The sequence below is a fragment of the Thermobia domestica genome, chromosome 10, assembly GCF_964235325.1.
Source record: "Thermobia domestica chromosome 10, izTheDome1.hap1.1, whole genome shotgun sequence".
NCBI lineage: Eukaryota > Metazoa > Arthropoda > Insecta > Zygentoma > Lepismatidae > Thermobia > Thermobia domestica.
Genome location: NC_137463.1, coordinates 116588185 through 116606060, shown reverse-complemented (window position 1 = coordinate 116606060; position 17876 = coordinate 116588185). Strand labels below are relative to the sequence as shown.

Genomic DNA, 17876 nt, shown 5'->3' with positions numbered 1-17876 from the left:
AGATTATCAATACTGAGGATGCATGACGTTATCCTCCAATGAAAGATCGACAAATAAGAGCATAACACTACTATGAATGAAGCAAAATGGTCTGTACAATATTACAAAATTGCGTTGAAGTTTTAGAATGCTTTCAGTCAAAACTAGAGAAACTTTAAAACTGGCTAATAACGGAACTTCCTTTAGTAGAAGACAAGATACTTTTGACTTACTGTACTGAAATATTCCAAGTTAAAACACGATATAATAAGAATGCCAAAGTTTCAAAGAATATGTCGAATTCAGAAAAAAGAACAATACAATGAATAAATTTTTTTTAAAAAATCCTGATAATACGAATGAAAATGACAGAACGTTCTCGATTTCTTGACAGACATTTTATTGTTAACAAAAATAATAAATAAACCTTATGGTATCAAAATTATACAAAAATTGAAGAACCTATTTACAAAAAATATACCAATGAATGAAGCAATGAAAAGTACTCACAGATTCCACTTTCCAATTATTTTTTGGTGATAAAGGAAAATTTATCCTCACACTTTGCAACAGCAAGATACCACACACACAGACACACACACAAACTACTTTTTTTCTACGTTAAAGTAGGACCATCCGCAGTCGATTGGGAGAGTAGGTCATCAAACTCTTTCACGGCCACAGAACATAGTACATCCACAGCAGAAAGCATTGCGCGACTGTCAAGAAATTCTCTTCAATTTTGCACTTGCATTTATTTCTGTGATGTGATTAATGAATGATTATCTCGACAGTACAATAAAAGCGCAACTGTTATTTTAACTAATGTCAATTGTAAAAACTATCGCTGAGCCGCTGCGCTTTTCTTTCAAGTTGGATTACTGGAAAAACACACCTCCAAGAGCGGTCAACAGCCAAGCAAGAAGCTCCAAGCGATTCCCTGTTAACCTACAACGCTGGGCAGCAGCAGTGACCTGCTTCTTCAGCTGTTAACGTCGTCTTGCGTGTTAAAGTATCACGGCCTCGCTCAAAGCAAGATACAGCACTTCCGTAACAGCAGGCGGGTGTGGGGGACGGCCACAGGTGGGGAACGAGGAAAAAATAACGGGGATCAGAATTCCATTTCAATGCATCGCACCGCATATTATTATGGTACTCACTGGCGCACATATTTCAAAGCTTCCAAACATGACAGAGTCGTCTGAATCACACGAGCCACGAAGATGAAAGCACTTGGAAATATCGGACCTTCCACGAATCCAGGAAACACGTAATACTGTTAAATATTTTCTTTCACAGAAGTGTGTGATACTAAGAGGATGATAATTGATTTTTCTCTTAAGATCATAATGCTAAGCAATAGACAGTTAAGTTCTTCCTCAGGTCGCGACCCAAAATAAGGCCAATGAATAATCCCTACGATTTTCTCCGAACACAGGATCTCAATTTTCTATTTTGTTTTTCACTTCGTTCAGCTCTACTTTGTACCTTATATAGTGGTAGAAATTAAATTTAAACGTGAGGAAATGAGAGTATTTGTTTCTTGATAAGAACACACGTCACAGAAAGAAGAAATTCAGTGTTCGTTCTACAATTCAGAAATATTTTTAATCGATATGACAAATAACACTTCTGGATCACCAATATTTAAGTACATATAGTTATATAGTGTGTATATGTGATTTCTTGACACTACTCAAGAGAAGTTATCCATAAGACCAATTATTTAGTACCAGTATATTTGGTATCTTAACTCTAATTCCGAATTTAGCAATTTACTTCAGTTCCCCTATTTCTAGTTTATCCATTTTAACCATATGAAAAAAGAATTTGTCGTATTACCACCGCTCTACTGCTAGGTAGCTGCACCTAGCTACGTTAGGTAAATGGGCCAGAATCTGGCTTTTGCAAGAACACGTACACACACGCACACACAAACAATTCCACAAAATATATATAGCTGCTGATGTATCATTCAAAACTAACAGTTATCCATTATTTTCGGAAGCCTGGATGAAACATTTGCTGTTGATTTCTTAAAGAAGATATAACATCCTTAGTAACTACGAAGGAGGTTAGTCTTAGTAAGTATGAAGAAGATTAACTATGGGTGGGAATTTTCCACTGAAAATGACAAGGAATATACACGATTTCTGATTCGAAATTCGGTTTTTTTTTTTTTTTTTTTAATTGTGATGCTGGTTTGATTATATATACAAAATTTCTAGTTTTACGTCGTTACATCAATCATCCGTCCCATTTACCCTAAAAGGTATATACGAGTGCAAAGCGATGGACGATTGATGATTAATATTTAATTTGTGGAATTATAATGTTGGAGAAAACTGGAGAACACCAGAAAATTCACAGAAACTATGCTATCCATCATAAACTTACACATGATCTGGAATTGAACCGGGGAATTCTCGTACCAGAGGTAAGCATATATACAGCATACTGACCAAGACAATGTACATGAAGTAGTGTTTAGAGAAGTGTAACATTTATCCTGAAGGTTTCGTCTTAAAATTCGAATATTCAAATATCCTATGTAGCAATTCTTTAACTTTTCATAAATACTAGCTGAACCTGCGCTCTCTAAAAAGCGCACCATTCACGTAAGAGCATGAATCTCCTTGTCATTCCTCACATCTGTACATGTCCCTTTACAGACACAAGTGAAAGACATCTTGATAAAAATCGGCAAGGGGTACCATAAAGAGGAGATTTTCACGATTATTTTTTCAATATCTCGCACCGTTTGCAAGATTGAGCCTACTTCCGGCTAGAGTTTCTAACTCATATATGATTACTGTTTTCTCTCTTCTTGCATGCAGTATGTAATAAGCAAAAACATTACACACACAATTAATTATAATGCCAGTGATATATGGTATTTATTGGGTAAAACACTCAAAACGATAAAGATTCATTTTAGCCTGGAGAAATGGTTATGCTTCGTTTCTCATTATCATTATTTTCGGCCATGAAACAAACCCCTGTATACAACTATGTCGTGTTGGAATATATAACTCATACGATATGATGCTTCACTTTTTTAAAATTTCATCATTTCCAGTGTACCCCTAAAAAATGTAATAAAGAAATAACGGCCACGTTTTTCTAAAATATTGAATTAGAACTGGACAATCTACACAAAATTTGGAATCGACCAGCGAAAACGGCACGTTTCTAGCACTTGGGGTTTACAAGATCTCATTATCAAAAGATTGCAGACAAACATTTAATTTTTACCTTTGGAGACAAACATATAAACCTAGCATTTTCATATATAGACTAGCTGAACCTGCGCTCTCTACACAGCGCATCATTCGCATATGAGCTGTCCTTCTCATTCCTCACAACATATGTGCATGTCCCTTTACAGACACAAGTGAAAGACGTCTTGATATTTTTAAAAAAAGTCGGCAAGGAGTATCACAAAGGGAGATTTTTTCGATTATTTTTTTATCAATATCTTTCATCGTTTGCAAAATTTAAGCCTATTTTCGGTTGGAGTTTCTAAGTCATGTATAATCAGTGTTTTCTTCCTTCTTGCATGCAGTATGTAATAAGCAAATACGTTGCATACGTAATTAATTATGATGTCAGTTATGTATGGTGTTCATTGGGCAAAACACTCCAAAAATAAAGATTCATCTTATAACTGGAGAAATGGTTATCCTTCCTTTTCCAGTATTATTTGGCCATGAAACAAACGCCTGAGACATATTCAACCTGTATATAAAACCAATGTGGTGTTGGAATGTATAATGCGTAGGATATGATGTTTTAGTTTTTCTTTTAATTTCAACACTTCCAGTGTACCCGTAAAAATGTAATAAAGAAATAATAGACGTATTTTTTAAATATTCAATTAGAACTGGACAATCTACGCAAAATTTGCAATCGATCAGTGGAAACATCTTTCTAGAGTCTGTAGTTTCCGAGATCTCATTGTCGAAAGGATTGGCCACAAATATATAGTTTAAAAGAACTCCAAAGATGCCAGCACAATTCATTTGCATTGATTTTGGAGAAGGCTTATTAAAATACAAAGGCTTTGAACAATAGCTTTAAAACATAAACTTGATAAAAAAAAAGATGTATTTAAATAATAATTTATTTAAAATACACATACTTTAACCCTTTTAAATTCTTGCCTTTTTCGGCGTTTTTCTTGAGTCTCAGATAAGCAGCGACAGTGTCATCCCTATTTACCCTAGGACCATGGTTCATACCTCGTTTTTCTCAGAATGGAACAGTCTTTCAAACGGCACCACTTACATGTCCCTATGATGTACCAGAAGGGAATTATCTGAGGGAAAATCAGGAATTTTTGCCAAAAAAAACTTCTTCAAAGTTTGGGGCCCCCTGAGGCTCTACCAAGTCTGTGCACAAACCTCCAAAAATTTGGAAAAATGCTACGTAGTGTACTAATTACTTGTGACAAATTCGAATTTCCTGTCTTGAATAGTAAGGGCGGGAAAATTTTTTACCCATGTTGAGAGAGCATAAAAAAAAAACGTCCAAAAATTCCCTTAAATGGACCATACAAATTTTTTTAAAAAAATCTGACACGTTCCTAATGATCGTAAAATTATGGTTCATACGTCGTTTTGTTCAGAATGGAGTAGCCTTTCAGATAGTATCACCCGCATGTCTCTCGGACCTCCCTAAGGAGGGAAAAATTGATAGAAATAGAGATTTTTGCTGAAAAATCCCTTTTTTCCGGTTTGGAGCCCTCTGGTGCGGCCCTGGGTAAACGTAGAGATCCAGAAATCACTTTCAAAAATACTACATAGTGTACTAATTGCTTGTGCCAAATACCAATTTCCTATCTTCAATACTAAGGACGGGAAAAATACTTTCCTCTTCTGAGAATATTCCCAGAATGTCCCAGAAAACCCTATATAAATTTCAAAAATCTCTTCACACGTCCCTAATTATCGTAGGATCAATATTCATACACCATTCTCTTCAGAATAGAGCAGGCTTCCAGATTGTATTACCCTTATGTCCCTCGGACGTCCCTAAGGAGGGAAAAATTGAGTAAAATAGGGATTTTTGCTAAAAAAAATCCCTTTTTCTTGTTTTGGGGCCCTATGGTGCGGCCCTGGGTAAACAGAGATCCAGAAATCACTTTCAAAAATACTACATAGTGTACTAATGCTTGTGCCAAATACCCATCTCCTATCTTCAGTACTAAGGATGGGAAAAATATTTTCCTCTTCTGCGAATATTTCCGAAATTCCCCAAGGATACTATACAAATTTCAAAAATTTTCTGACACGCCCCTAATTATTGTAGGATGATGGTTCATACGCCGTTCTCTTCAGAATCGAGTAGGCTTTCAGAAAGTACCACTCAAATGTCTCTATCATGTAGCCGACCGGAGCAAGAATCGCGAAAAGTGGGATTTTTTGTCAAAAATATCCCTTTTTCTACCCTTTTGTCCCTCTGAACCCCCCTTCTATGTTGACGAAGAGATCCGAAAAAATTCTCATAAAAACTAATGGGACCACTGATTGTTTATGGAAAATGTTAGGATTCCAGGATTAATAAAGGGAAGCTCACCAAAAAAATGTTGAAGTTAGACCTCAGTAAAAAAAAAAAAAAAAAAAAAAAAAAAATTTAAAAATTGATGACGTCATATCCCCCTATGTTCTGACGCTCGGAAGCGTATAGACGCTTTCAAGGCTTTCTTGAATGCCTCGTCTCTTGGAAAATAAATAAAAAAAAAAAATAAACGGAACTAAATAGCATGCTTAGTTCTCATATCGAACCTTTTTTTCGAATCTTTAAGACACTACAATATCGGTCGAAAACGACCGAAAAAACTTAAAAAGGGTTAAAATATTGTCTTTGTTAAACGTGAAATCACAAATAACCGTAAGTCAAAGGTTCGAAATCCAAAGTTAGAGGTTGGAGTTCAGGCGTTTTTATAGCTTTTGTAAGATTTTAATACATAGATTTATTCTCACTTATCTGAATTGAAGTTTTAAGAATGATTTGGACGGGAAAATGTTTGGATGAAGTACAACATTTCGGCAACACGTGGAATGCTGCCGTAACGCATGCAGCACCCAACACCTTCGATCAAATCAAAACGATACGAAAGATAGCATGCAGCTAATTATATCGCATGACAGAATGTCATATTTCGACGAAATTCAGCTTGTTCAATTATGTCGCCAGTTACTAGATGGTCACTAGATCTGTGCGGGCTGTATCATGTAACATGAAGTGGAATATTTAGAGAAACACTTTCTTTATTGATGGTTACTGTACTTCATCTGATTTAGAAATATAGAAAACAAGGAAAGTATTTGAAACCTGCAACCTTAACGTGGAAATCCAATAAATACTTTTCCTTTAAATATTGCTTTAGCATATACCTCCCTTGCCTCAAAAAACTAATTTCGTTTCCTAAATGGGAATTTTATGGTAGGATAGATCCCTTTTGCGACAGTTTTGTCAGAGTACAGTAATCTTTATTATCCCATATCAATCTCCAACATATTTTTCCATCATTATGGATTTTCATTTTTAATCTATATATTATTTGTGGCAATAACTTCGAAGTTGTGACAATGTTATATTCCATTTGTGATCTCGATGTGCGGACGTTTTTTTTTCTCTCTTTCTTTCTTTCTTTTCTTTTCTTTTCTTTAACAATTTATCACAAAATGTATTGTACAATCAGGTTCAAAAACTTTCTTCCCAGAAGTTCTTTATTTAACCATATTTAAGATTTCAGCGAATTAGATATACGCTGTATCCTTCACTTTTTGAGCTCTTTCTCTGTAGTATATGTATCAAAATTTACCAAATGTGGTTGCAAACAGAAATTATTAAAAAGGAAAATATATGGTTTAATTAAAAAATGAGCCGGAGTGAATTAAACTCAGAAACTTCCGGCGTGCAAGCTGCAGAATACAGAATCTGTTGCCGAGCTAAGCTTGATCAAATACAGCGATCTTTTTTACTTAGACGATGGGCTAGTTGCTCACCATATTTCGTTCAGATCCGGCCAGCATTTACCGAGAAACAAAGTACCACATTCAAGCCGAGCCTCTTCCTGGCCGAGATTGGCTACCAATATTACCATCCTTATTCCTTAGCCTACGGTCACAGTGCATCCGATTTTTCACTCTGACGATTACGGCCGACTGGTCGGCCGACCGTGTCTGCCGACTGCTAGGTCACACTGCAATTGATCCGTGTCAGTCTGTTTTCTTGTGGGATACAGTATGGACGAAGAATTGCTGCTATTAGAAAATCCTGTGTTAAAAATTACTTTTAGAGGAAGATAGGAGCGAATATGTAAATACTATTTTTCAAGAAAGAAATATGGCGAGTTTCACACGCTCTTTCCAAAGTTGGTGGAGTAGCCACAGAAGTTTTTTCAGTACTTCAGAATGGAACAGAATACATTTTGGCACATTTCACAGAAGATCCGAAGATGCATAGAGAAGCAAAGTAATTTTCGAAAATTTATATCAGCAGAAGAACAGCTTGCTGTAACATGTAAATGGGAGTCTCAATACTTTTCCGATCGGTAGTCGGTAGAAGTCGGCTGTAGTCGCCAGACCATGTCGGCGCCAGTCTGACCACGTATACTTCTCTCAATGCATTTGTTTATTTCACCGATGTCGTCTAAAAAAATCGGTGAAAGTCGGATCCACTGTGAACACAGGCTTAGACGATAAGATGTTCTCGGCCCACCACATTTCGTTCAGATTCGGCAAACAGTTACCGAGATATAAAGTATCACATATAAGTTGAGCCGAGCCTGTCTCTGGCCGAGCTTGGCCACCATATATAACGATCCTTATTCCTTAGACAATAGGCTACCTGCCCACCAAATTTCGTTGGATCCTGTCAGTAGTTTCAAAGAAATAAAGTACCATATACAACCGAGCCGAACCTGTCTCTGGCTGAGTTTGGCCATCCAACATAGCGTCCACAGAGGCGATAGAAGGTAAAACTGGGGAGGGGGTAACCACAACCCAGACTATGACAGCTATATCATCAGTTTAGTAGAAAGTGTCAAAAATATATAAATAATAGCTTCAATAATTTTTGCCACCCAAAAACTGGGGGTCTAAGCCCAGGCTAGATCCGCCTGTGTATAGCGATTTTCATTCTTTAGGCGAAAGGCTATTTTGTTCAACATACACCATATGCTTACACCGAGAGCTAAAAACATATTACTAAATTTCTGCTTAACCGAATCATTAACACGCGTGACTTCTTCGATATGCAGGATCTTGTCTAAAATAATCCGTTGTTAGTTCAGCATCGTGAGGCGAGTGGGGAGCTATCTCAATTAAGAGGTATCAAACTCAAGTCCAGAAAACCAGAAATAACGGCGCCTGCATGGCAGTGGGTTGGTCACCCACACCTAATTGAACGAGCGTCATCTGTCCGACCATATATCTGTATCGCTATAGTGAAAGAGGGTTTAGTACCTTCTTCTGTATTAGCAAATTCATCCGTTTCTCAATGTCGTGTAATTAAAGAAAAGTGAAAAGAATATTATTCTGGCCAGCAATATGGCTCAGATTACTGTCAATAATAGTGGATCAGCGTCTAGGCTGAGTAGGCTGGAGCCTAGGGCCATATATCTGACTCTTCTCTTTCGCTTTATATATTACAGAATAAATTAATTTATTGTACTAGAAATTTCCTGCATGGGCACTTCTATGTTACATATTATAATCAGATTTTCTCTTTTCAAGCGATCCTTCCATTCAAAAATGCATTCACCAATGAGATATTGTGCAGCCGCGACTGTATGGTGGATCCATTACAATTGACCATTATAATTTTCAACACAAGAGGTACGTTCTCTCTGAGGGGATCCTAAATTATACCTTGAGCGCCAGAATGTTCAATGATTGGCTTCATACGCTATCTTTCTGATCCTTCCAGGCCAGTATATGTAATGACTTCTACAAGCCAGTGGATGCTTTGCTTTATACTGTATTATGGGCACGACATGAAATTTCAGGTCTGAATCCAGTAGCCAGATCAGAGAGTTTGGTCATAACTTTTTTCTCACATAGATTTAATTTATGTAAATGCATATCGCCAAACTAAAATATTTGGTCAGCATGAGCCTCCTTGATGAGTTTCTAACTAGACTACTGCTTTGAAGTAAATGACACGCACATGTGTAAAATAGTGAACATTACTGCAAATTTGTGACCTCAAAATGTCAAGAATACTGTACTCTTTAGTGTCGAATAGTACCTTAGTGTACTTGACAATACCACCATGAGGGAACCGTAAAACAAACACAATTCGAGTTTTTGTGTTTTTCTTCCTTTCACCAAGGTATGAAGGACCTTCGCCCACTATTATCGTCGGCTGAGAACCACGACCGGCCTTTGAATACAGTGCACAGACCAGGAGTAAAAATGGATCTGAAAAGGTAGGGGGACGGTAGGTAGTGGCTTGACGTCACGCCGTCTCCCTGCCTATCTTTGCCCATTTTCTTTTTTTTCTTTTTCTTTTTTTTTCCTTTTTTTTTAGGAGCTGGGGGATGCCATACATATTTTTGAAGGTGGAGGACGGCGTCCCTCGCATTCCTCCTCACTTTTACTCCTGGCACAGACCATCATACAAGACCAACCCTTACAGTATAGGCCGTTTCCCACTACACTTTCTTGCCTCAAAAAGGGTCAGAGATTACAAGACAACCTCACCGGTCCAGTGGTAGTTCAAAGAATCATACATCAGTATCAAATACCTGCATCATCAATTTTAAGAAGGAAATTAGGATATCAGAGAAGTACCAGTAAAGCAATTATTTTGAATCATTTTGAGAAATTCTCTCTGTATGTAATGGCACGAACTTTGCCACAGTCTGTGATGTCAATCTACGTCTTATCAACGGTAACAAGAATCTTACACCAATCATTCGCGATATGACATTCATACAGTCTCCTGTCGTTCGTTTTCGCTCACCCACATGACAGACTTCAGAACGTGAATACTGCTCTTGCGAACGACCATGAGGCGTAAATCCCTATGAATGGTGCGGTTCATTGTCACCTGCGATGTGCAGCAAATGCTGGCCATTGAAAGCTGTTTCTGGGAATTTTCAGAGGTCGCCATACCCCGAACAACATGCAATAGCGGCGAGGTTCTCTTCCACGGAAGCAGTTTTCTAGCTGCTCTTGTCGGTTTGCTGAGCCCAGGACTCTGTGCCGCATATTTCCATATAATACGATTCACAGTAACACGACCTACACGAAATTTACGCACTTTACACATTTCTACGACTCGTGACGCCGTGAACCTAAGCGTCGAAAAGGGCTACAATTAACCCCTCCCAGAATTTGTTGGGTTTCGGCAGCATTAGAAGGCGCTCAACTACACTGCTCTACTGTATGACTACTGCCTCGTGGCATCTCACAGTGATGGGTTGCGCATGCGTATTAGAGTTGCAATTTGAATTCGGTTCAATATAACTGAATCAACTTCTGTACTCTATGGGACAGAAACATGGATAGTATTCAAAAGCGACGAAAAAACTGAAAGCTTTCGAAATATGGGTGTGAAGAAGAACTGAACTGACTGATTTGATGATCAGAGTCCCGTTCAGCACCAAAGCTATATGAGACGTGAGCCTACAGGTTAACTACATAAACTCCCACTGGGAATTGAACCCGGGACTCCCGCTCAGAAGGCGCATACGATAATCACATAGCCATAAGGGAGTCCTGGAGAAGAACTGAGGTATAAATCGTGGAATGGAAAACAGATAGAAAATATTAGAAATAGTAAAGAAAAAATAATAGGAGATGGAATTAGAAAAAGAAATTGAAACTAGTTGAGACACTGGCTGAGAAGGAATTGTTACCACGAGGGACATAATATAACATACGATGGAAGGAAAAATAGAAAGGGGCGAACACGGCTACAACTGAAGGACAGTATTTAACAGATGATAGCAGAGGACACTGATGCATGAGTTTCTCAATTTGTGGTATGTGATCTAATAATCCCAGGTTACCTAAGGTAATTATTAAAGTTACTCATCGAAAGAAGGAAACTAGTTTTTCTTTCTTTATCTGTGAAAATCTTCAGAAACAATTGTTGCACATGATAGACTACAAATGTGATGTTTTAATAAACAACTTTTAAATTTGTATGGTCTACTTAGTCGTAGCTATAATAAAACTTGTCAAATTCTCCGAAAGATACAAACACCAAGTTTTCAAGAATGTGCTCTTGCAAGCCATCCAAAAGAAGAAGCGACCAAATCCACATAGAGTTTAATAAAAATAAATAAATAAATAAATAAATAACAATAAATAAATAAATAAATAACAATAAATAAATATATAAATAAATAAAATTAAAAAATAAAAAGTATGAACACTTTCAAAAGAGCACTAAAAAGAAAGAAAATAATAAAAGCACTAAAAAATAATAAAATGCTTAAGAGAATATATAAAACAGTATAAAACAGTAATTTATTTTCTGCTTGTAGTGCTTTTTAAAGTCTGTTATTTTTGTTTTTTATATTCTGCAGTTTAGTGCGTTAATGATTTTCCCCACTTTTTGGCTACTCTAGTAGTTTAGTTAGGGCACTTATTTTCTACAAAATGACTCACCCTACGAAAAATGCGGGAACAACGCGTAACAATTAATTACCAAATATATTATTATTATTATTATTATTATGGTCAAGAATCTTTTTTAAGAATAGCTCATTACATTTTTGAAAACCGCATCAAACCGCAGTCTATAAAGTAGTGAGCCTTTTGCACACAAAACAGGGTTAGTGTCCCGAACCGCAGGTATGTCGCAGCGAGTCCGGCCTAACGTTATATAACAATTGGTAGTTGAAGCTAGTAGCTGTGCAAAAATAATGTTGGGTTTTTTTAATAATCAGACGAAGGTATTGCACCGTAAAGATGAGTAAACTTCTCGCAAAACTGCGCCACATTTTACAATTTTATTTCGATAAAGATGGACTTGCTGCGCAAGTTCATGAAGAAATTTGTAATTTGTGTGCAAAATACGTTATCCAAAGCAACAATCAAAAGACAGTTTATTCAATTCCGTTCTGGGAATTTCGATGTCTAAGGTGCTCCTCGCAGTAGGCGACCGATCACTCACAAAGTAGATGATATTCTAGTAAAAATCAAGCAAGCCCGGTGCGTAAGGAGTCATGACATAGCCAACAAGCTAAGTATTCATCACCAAAGAGTGTTAAATCATTTAAAGCAGGGATGTGCAACTTGGAACAGTGGGCGGGCCAATCACAGAGCACTAAATGGCGTCGCGGGCCTCACTGTAGGTATATCATTTGTACTACAATTGAATAGTATAGCATTAAATGATGGAACATGTTCATCGTAATTTACATCACAATAACACAAAACAACTGTTATACTGGTAACCAAAATATCTACTCACTAAAGAGGAGCAGAATAATGTATTTAGAACTTTGTCGGTACATGTAGCAATCCTTATACCGAGGGAAATTTCCCCCAAGTACCTGCACTTGCCACGTGCTTGTCTTCAGGGCGTTACCACGTTTCATACTGTGTGATCGATGGAAAATTTCCAGTTCACTCTTAACATGTTTTGTAAAAAAGAGAAATTATAATAATTATTGTTTTCAATTAATGACCACCGGACCGGAAGACAGCTTGCGGGCTGTTGCACACGACTGATTTAAAGTAGGGATGGCCAAAATTTTCCGGAATCCGGATTCCGGAAATTTTGTTTCCCGGAATCGGAAAATTTACTTTCCGGAATTCGGAAAAATTCCGGATTTCGGAAAAATTCCGGATTTCGGAAAAATTCCGGAATTCAGAAAAATTCCGGAATTCGGAAAAAATCCGGAATTCAGAAAAATTCCGGATTTCGGAAAAATTCCGGATTTCGGAAAAAATCCGAATTTCGGAAAAAATCCGGATTTCGGAAAAATTCCGACATTCGGAAAAAATCCGGAATTTAGAAAAAATCGGAATTTTTCCGAGATCCGGAATTTTTCCGATTTTACTTTCCGGATTCCGGAAAGTAAAAATTCTGGAATTATCCATCCTTAGCTAATAGCTGTTAAAAGAGAAACACAATAATGAATAGGCTATATATGCTGTATTAATTTCTTGTAGTTGGATATGTCTTTATCATTTACGTAGACAATTGCTACTGCAGTTATTTACTACTTTATGAGAAAGGTCTTATTTTCACACACAAAAAAGTCGCCGGTATGTCTCAAACATTATCGCGTTCCCACCTGCAGCTGCTCCAAAGCACTGCAAACTACTTTTTAACCAGGCGAAAGGCAGTGAAGGAAAATAAATCTCAACAAATATTCTAATAACATTCGCTTATTGTCAACATACCTACAGTGAGCGCAGAAAGTGTTCGTACACCGTGCATACTTTATATTGAAAACAGGAGGTGGAACGGGAGGTGGAAAATATATATATAACCAGAATTAAGACTACACATTCATACATTTTATTTCTATATACAAGAGAAAGGCCAAACAAACACAATCACTGTTTTGTTCAGAAGAAAAGAGAGAATTCCTTTTTTGTAAACGCAAAAAGTCACCGTACACTTATGCTTGAATTAATGCTTATAAAGTATATTACGTTATTTAATATTTTGTGGGATTACCCTGTGCGTTAATGATTGTCTGTAGTCTTCGTGGCATTGATTTCACCTGTAGTAGTTCGTAGTTCTGTAGCTTCGGGACTGATTATGTCCCATTCTTCTTGAATAGCTTTTCTTAGGCCTTCTTTAGTAGACAAGCTGTGCCTTCTGATTCTTGTCTCCAGAACAGATCATAGATGTTCTATGGGGTTCATGTCTGGGGATTGGGGAGGTGTGCGAAGCTGTTTCAAGGTATTATAGAGTCAGGGGCGGATCCAGAGGGGGGCGATAATTGCGATGTATAATGTTTCTATCACTGTGCGAAACCATAAAAAAAATAATAAAAATAACAATAATAAAAAAAAGAACTGGAAGACCAAGAGTGTTGAGTGAACAAGTTAAACGTTACATTATTAGGGAAAGAAAAAAGGTTCCAAAAAGTAGTGCTGTGCAATTGGCAACGGATCTGGAAACACGCGGTGTTAAAGTATCAGCCAGTACAGTGCGGAATATTTGCAGGGTATCATGGTCGGATAGCCAGGAAAATGTTCTGGGTGAACAAGACAAATCGTATAAAGAGACTAAAGTTTGAAAAAGAGTATAAAGATAAGGGATCAGGCTTCTTTCTGGAATAGGGTCATATTTTCGGACGAAAGTAAATTTAATTTTATCGAGTCCAATGGGAGGCGTATGGTATGGCGCAAGGTGAATACAGAGATGAATCCTCAAAATCTCGTCCCTAAAGTAAGACACGGAGGAGGGTCCGTGCTCGTCTGGGGTTGTATGAGTGCCTCAGGAGTGGGTCGTCTCCACCTTATCGATGGAGTGATAATCCACAAAGTGTATATTAACATATTAAAGGAATATCTCCATACTAGTGCGCAGAAGATGGTTCTTGAAAACAATTTATTGTTCAGCAAGACAACGACTCCAAACATACAGCGGAAAATACTCGATTGTGGCAACTCTATACAGGGGCGGATCCAGGACGGACTTCTGGGGAAGGGGCGGTCGGCAGTAATACTGCTACTTTTAAGAGCTCCAAATTTGTTATGGATGGGTTTATTTATATATAAAATAAGAAAGTTTCCTCTTGTGGGGGGGGGCAATGGCCCCGATCGCCCCCCTCTGGATCTGCCCCTGAGGTTTGCTATCTTTCTCAAAGACTTACCCTTCTTATGCACTTTAATAATTACTTTTCTTGTCTCCTCATTTGTTTCTGTTCGGTTGCTTCCCATTTCGACAGCCCACCGTGCAGTTTTTTCACTCCTATTCACAACTAAACTCATTCTGTTACTCGTCATGCTATACAGAGGTGTATACTCAGGTGAATACTAGTGAACCTCAGTTGTGGTATCTTTGTTTCGTATTCGTACGTCAGGTGTACGATCACTTTTTGCGTCTACTCTATACATTTTCTACGGAATTTATTTACTTTCTGACCATTAAACTTGTCTTTGTGGTTCTTTATTGATATATTCATAAAGCTTAGTTTTCATTATTCATATTGTGTGTGTTATTACACTTCTTAAATTTTCTGTTTCTTTTTCGCAGGCATTCTCGTTTCAATAGCATAGGTGTACGAACACTTTCTGCGCTCACTGTATGTACAGTAAATACAAATTTATAATTTTTGACTTTACGAAGTATACAATGTAATTGTTCAATAATTAACATAAGCAGACATTCATTAATTTATATTAATATAATAGTTAACAAAACTAATAAGCGGGTGATTGATGACTCAGTGGTAGAGTTTTCATCTATGGTATTCTAACCCAGGACATGTGGGTATTCGATGGCTAATTTTGTGTTCGAAAATTTTCCCGGTGGTACTCTTGGTTCCCTTTCTTATATTTGTTCCATCATCACTCATTAACGAATTTAGTTTATCAAAACTCTATAGCCATATATTCATTCTGTCCGTCAGTGAAACAAACAGTCTCAAGAACTATCTGATGGATTACCAATCAATTTTGGCCATGATGTACAGAGTCAATAGTTAAGAATCGAGTTCCCTGATGAATGTAATATTCAAACCGGAAGCGGTACAAATCAACCATTTCCGGTTTTAACGTTAATCATTATATAGTAAATATGGTAATAGATAGCGAGAAGCGGTTTCCAGTAATCGACATATATAACATTCATGTAGATAGAATGTTACCCAATTTGTGCATCTGCTGAAAATAATGAGCTTAGGTATTTAGAGAGCATTTTCCGCTTTAGAAAATGTGTGCTTGGTAAAGAATGTAGAGAATTAGCTGAGTAGCTAGAATATGGTAATAGGAAAGGGGGGGGGGGGTCTGTCACGAAATACTGTGGTTATTTACCAGGGGCTCAATAATTCTAAACTATTTTATTGGCAACATATATTGGTTCGTTTAGCCAAGATTTCTAATGGGGGCATGATATGAAATACTGTGGTTACACACCAGAGGCTCGATCAATCTAAATATTTTACTGACAACATACCCATATTGATTGGTTAGAACAATAAAATGAGGATATATTAGTAAGTATTTTAATAAGAAACTATGAAGAAATCTCGAATAAAAGAATATAAAAAAAGTATTGAAAAAGATATCGTCTTCCGAGGTCATTCGAACGGTGTCGAGAATTTTGCGTCTGGGAAATTTGCGCCCTACCTCAAGAACAGGGAAAATTGCGCCTGCGATGTACCTCCACCGGGAAGTTTGAGCCCTGCGAAATAAAAGAACCTACTGGAGCTTACGCATTTCCTCGGAGGGGCTGACATTACAGCATAAACAATCCTCCCCCCACAACCATGCCATTTGTGATTTATTTTCATTGTGGCTATATAAGGGGAGAATAAACTTCAATATAAGCCAAAAGAACACAACGGATCAACGCAATCACTGCTTCTTCCAGAGATGATTTTGGGGGAACACTGGCCTCCCCAGAGCTCTCAGAATGCCCCCTCGAAGGAGACCAAAATAATACGTCTATAATATAATAATAAATAGAATAGTACCAGCAGTGACCCCCCTCCGGAATACTAAATGTGCCCCCCGGAACATTTTTCCTGAAAGAACGACTGAACGCAATTGTGTGTTTGAAGTGTAATTCCAGCAAGTAAACACACTGTACATAGTTTTCTTGATAATATTACTGAACTGATTTTACATTCACTTTACATTTTCTTTTCTATATTTTGTGTCCTGAAAAGCCAAACAACTCGCAAGGACTGTGAACAGAGATATCTGGGTAGAGCCAAACAGCCTTTTGTACATTAAATTATACTCTTTGATTATATTAATAAATAATTATATATCAGTCATTTATACGTTTATTGTAAATTTTGTAGTATAATGAAAAATTGTATTTGTATGGATTGCCCTTTAGTGAACTAAAATTGTATTTTTTTCATTTGTTCGGAATATTATAACGGATGGAGCAACTCACTGAGACGATGAGAGGCAAGCCTAGTTCAAGTGCGAGTGGAAGTTACTTTACACAATACAATAATAAGTTGAATTGTAGGGCGCTAACATCCCAGTGCAAATATATAGCCGGCGCATTTTCCCCTCTTTTTGGGGTAGGGCGCAAATTTCCCGGGCGCAAAATTCTCGCATTCAAGGAAAATATAATGTCCGTGAAGTTGACAAGCCACTGTCAGACTCCAATTTCGACTTTAAACGTCGCTAGTGCTACGTTAGTGTTCGATAGTGACGCAAATCGTTAGTACTCCAACTGCATGCCAACACGCCCACTTCTAAGAATCATTTCAAAAATGAGGTTAACCGTTAGAGCAAGTAAGTGCTCATTGGTGCCATTAACATTAACGTTAAAGCCTCCATCGTACGGCCCTACACCACGTTTTTTGCTAGTCTCAATGCGTCCCTATATTCTCGCGAACATTCTGACGTGCCCAAGTTAGTTACTTTTTTTTTGGGGGGGGGGACTATTGTTTATCTGTTACTGTTTATTGTTTATTGCTAGTCTGCAGAGTAGTCCTTACATTAATATGCCATTGTCCTTGATAATCACTGCGTATTTACAAGCAGTTTGTTATTATTGTTAGAAGATATCAAAAAACAACAGATAAAATCCACTACTTAACGGTTCATATTTTTCTTTTACAGTACATAAACGATTATTATTATTATTATTATTATTATTATTATTATTATTATTATTATTATTATTAATAATAATAATAATAATAATAATAATAATAATAATAATAATAATAATAATAATAATGACAAGACTATTCCAGCATAAAAGTTATTAATTGCATC

At 37.1% G+C, this 17876-nt stretch overlaps 1 protein-coding gene across 8 annotated transcripts in view; it reads right to left on the bottom strand.

Annotated features, from left to right (window-relative positions):
- LOC145662670 (putative fatty acyl-CoA reductase CG5065) overlaps positions 1-17876 on the bottom strand; it is a 323802-nt gene that overhangs the window by 150342 nt on the left and 155584 nt on the right. Inside the window, exon 1 of one of the 8 annotated variants that reach the window (XM_081728479.1) lies at positions 490-924. The exons of the other annotated variants lie outside the window; for them this stretch is intronic. The gene's annotated coding sequence lies outside the window, so the exon portion shown is untranslated. Of the gene's footprint in view, positions 1-489; positions 925-17876 lie in introns of those variants that run through there. 8 annotated transcript variants of the gene reach the window in all.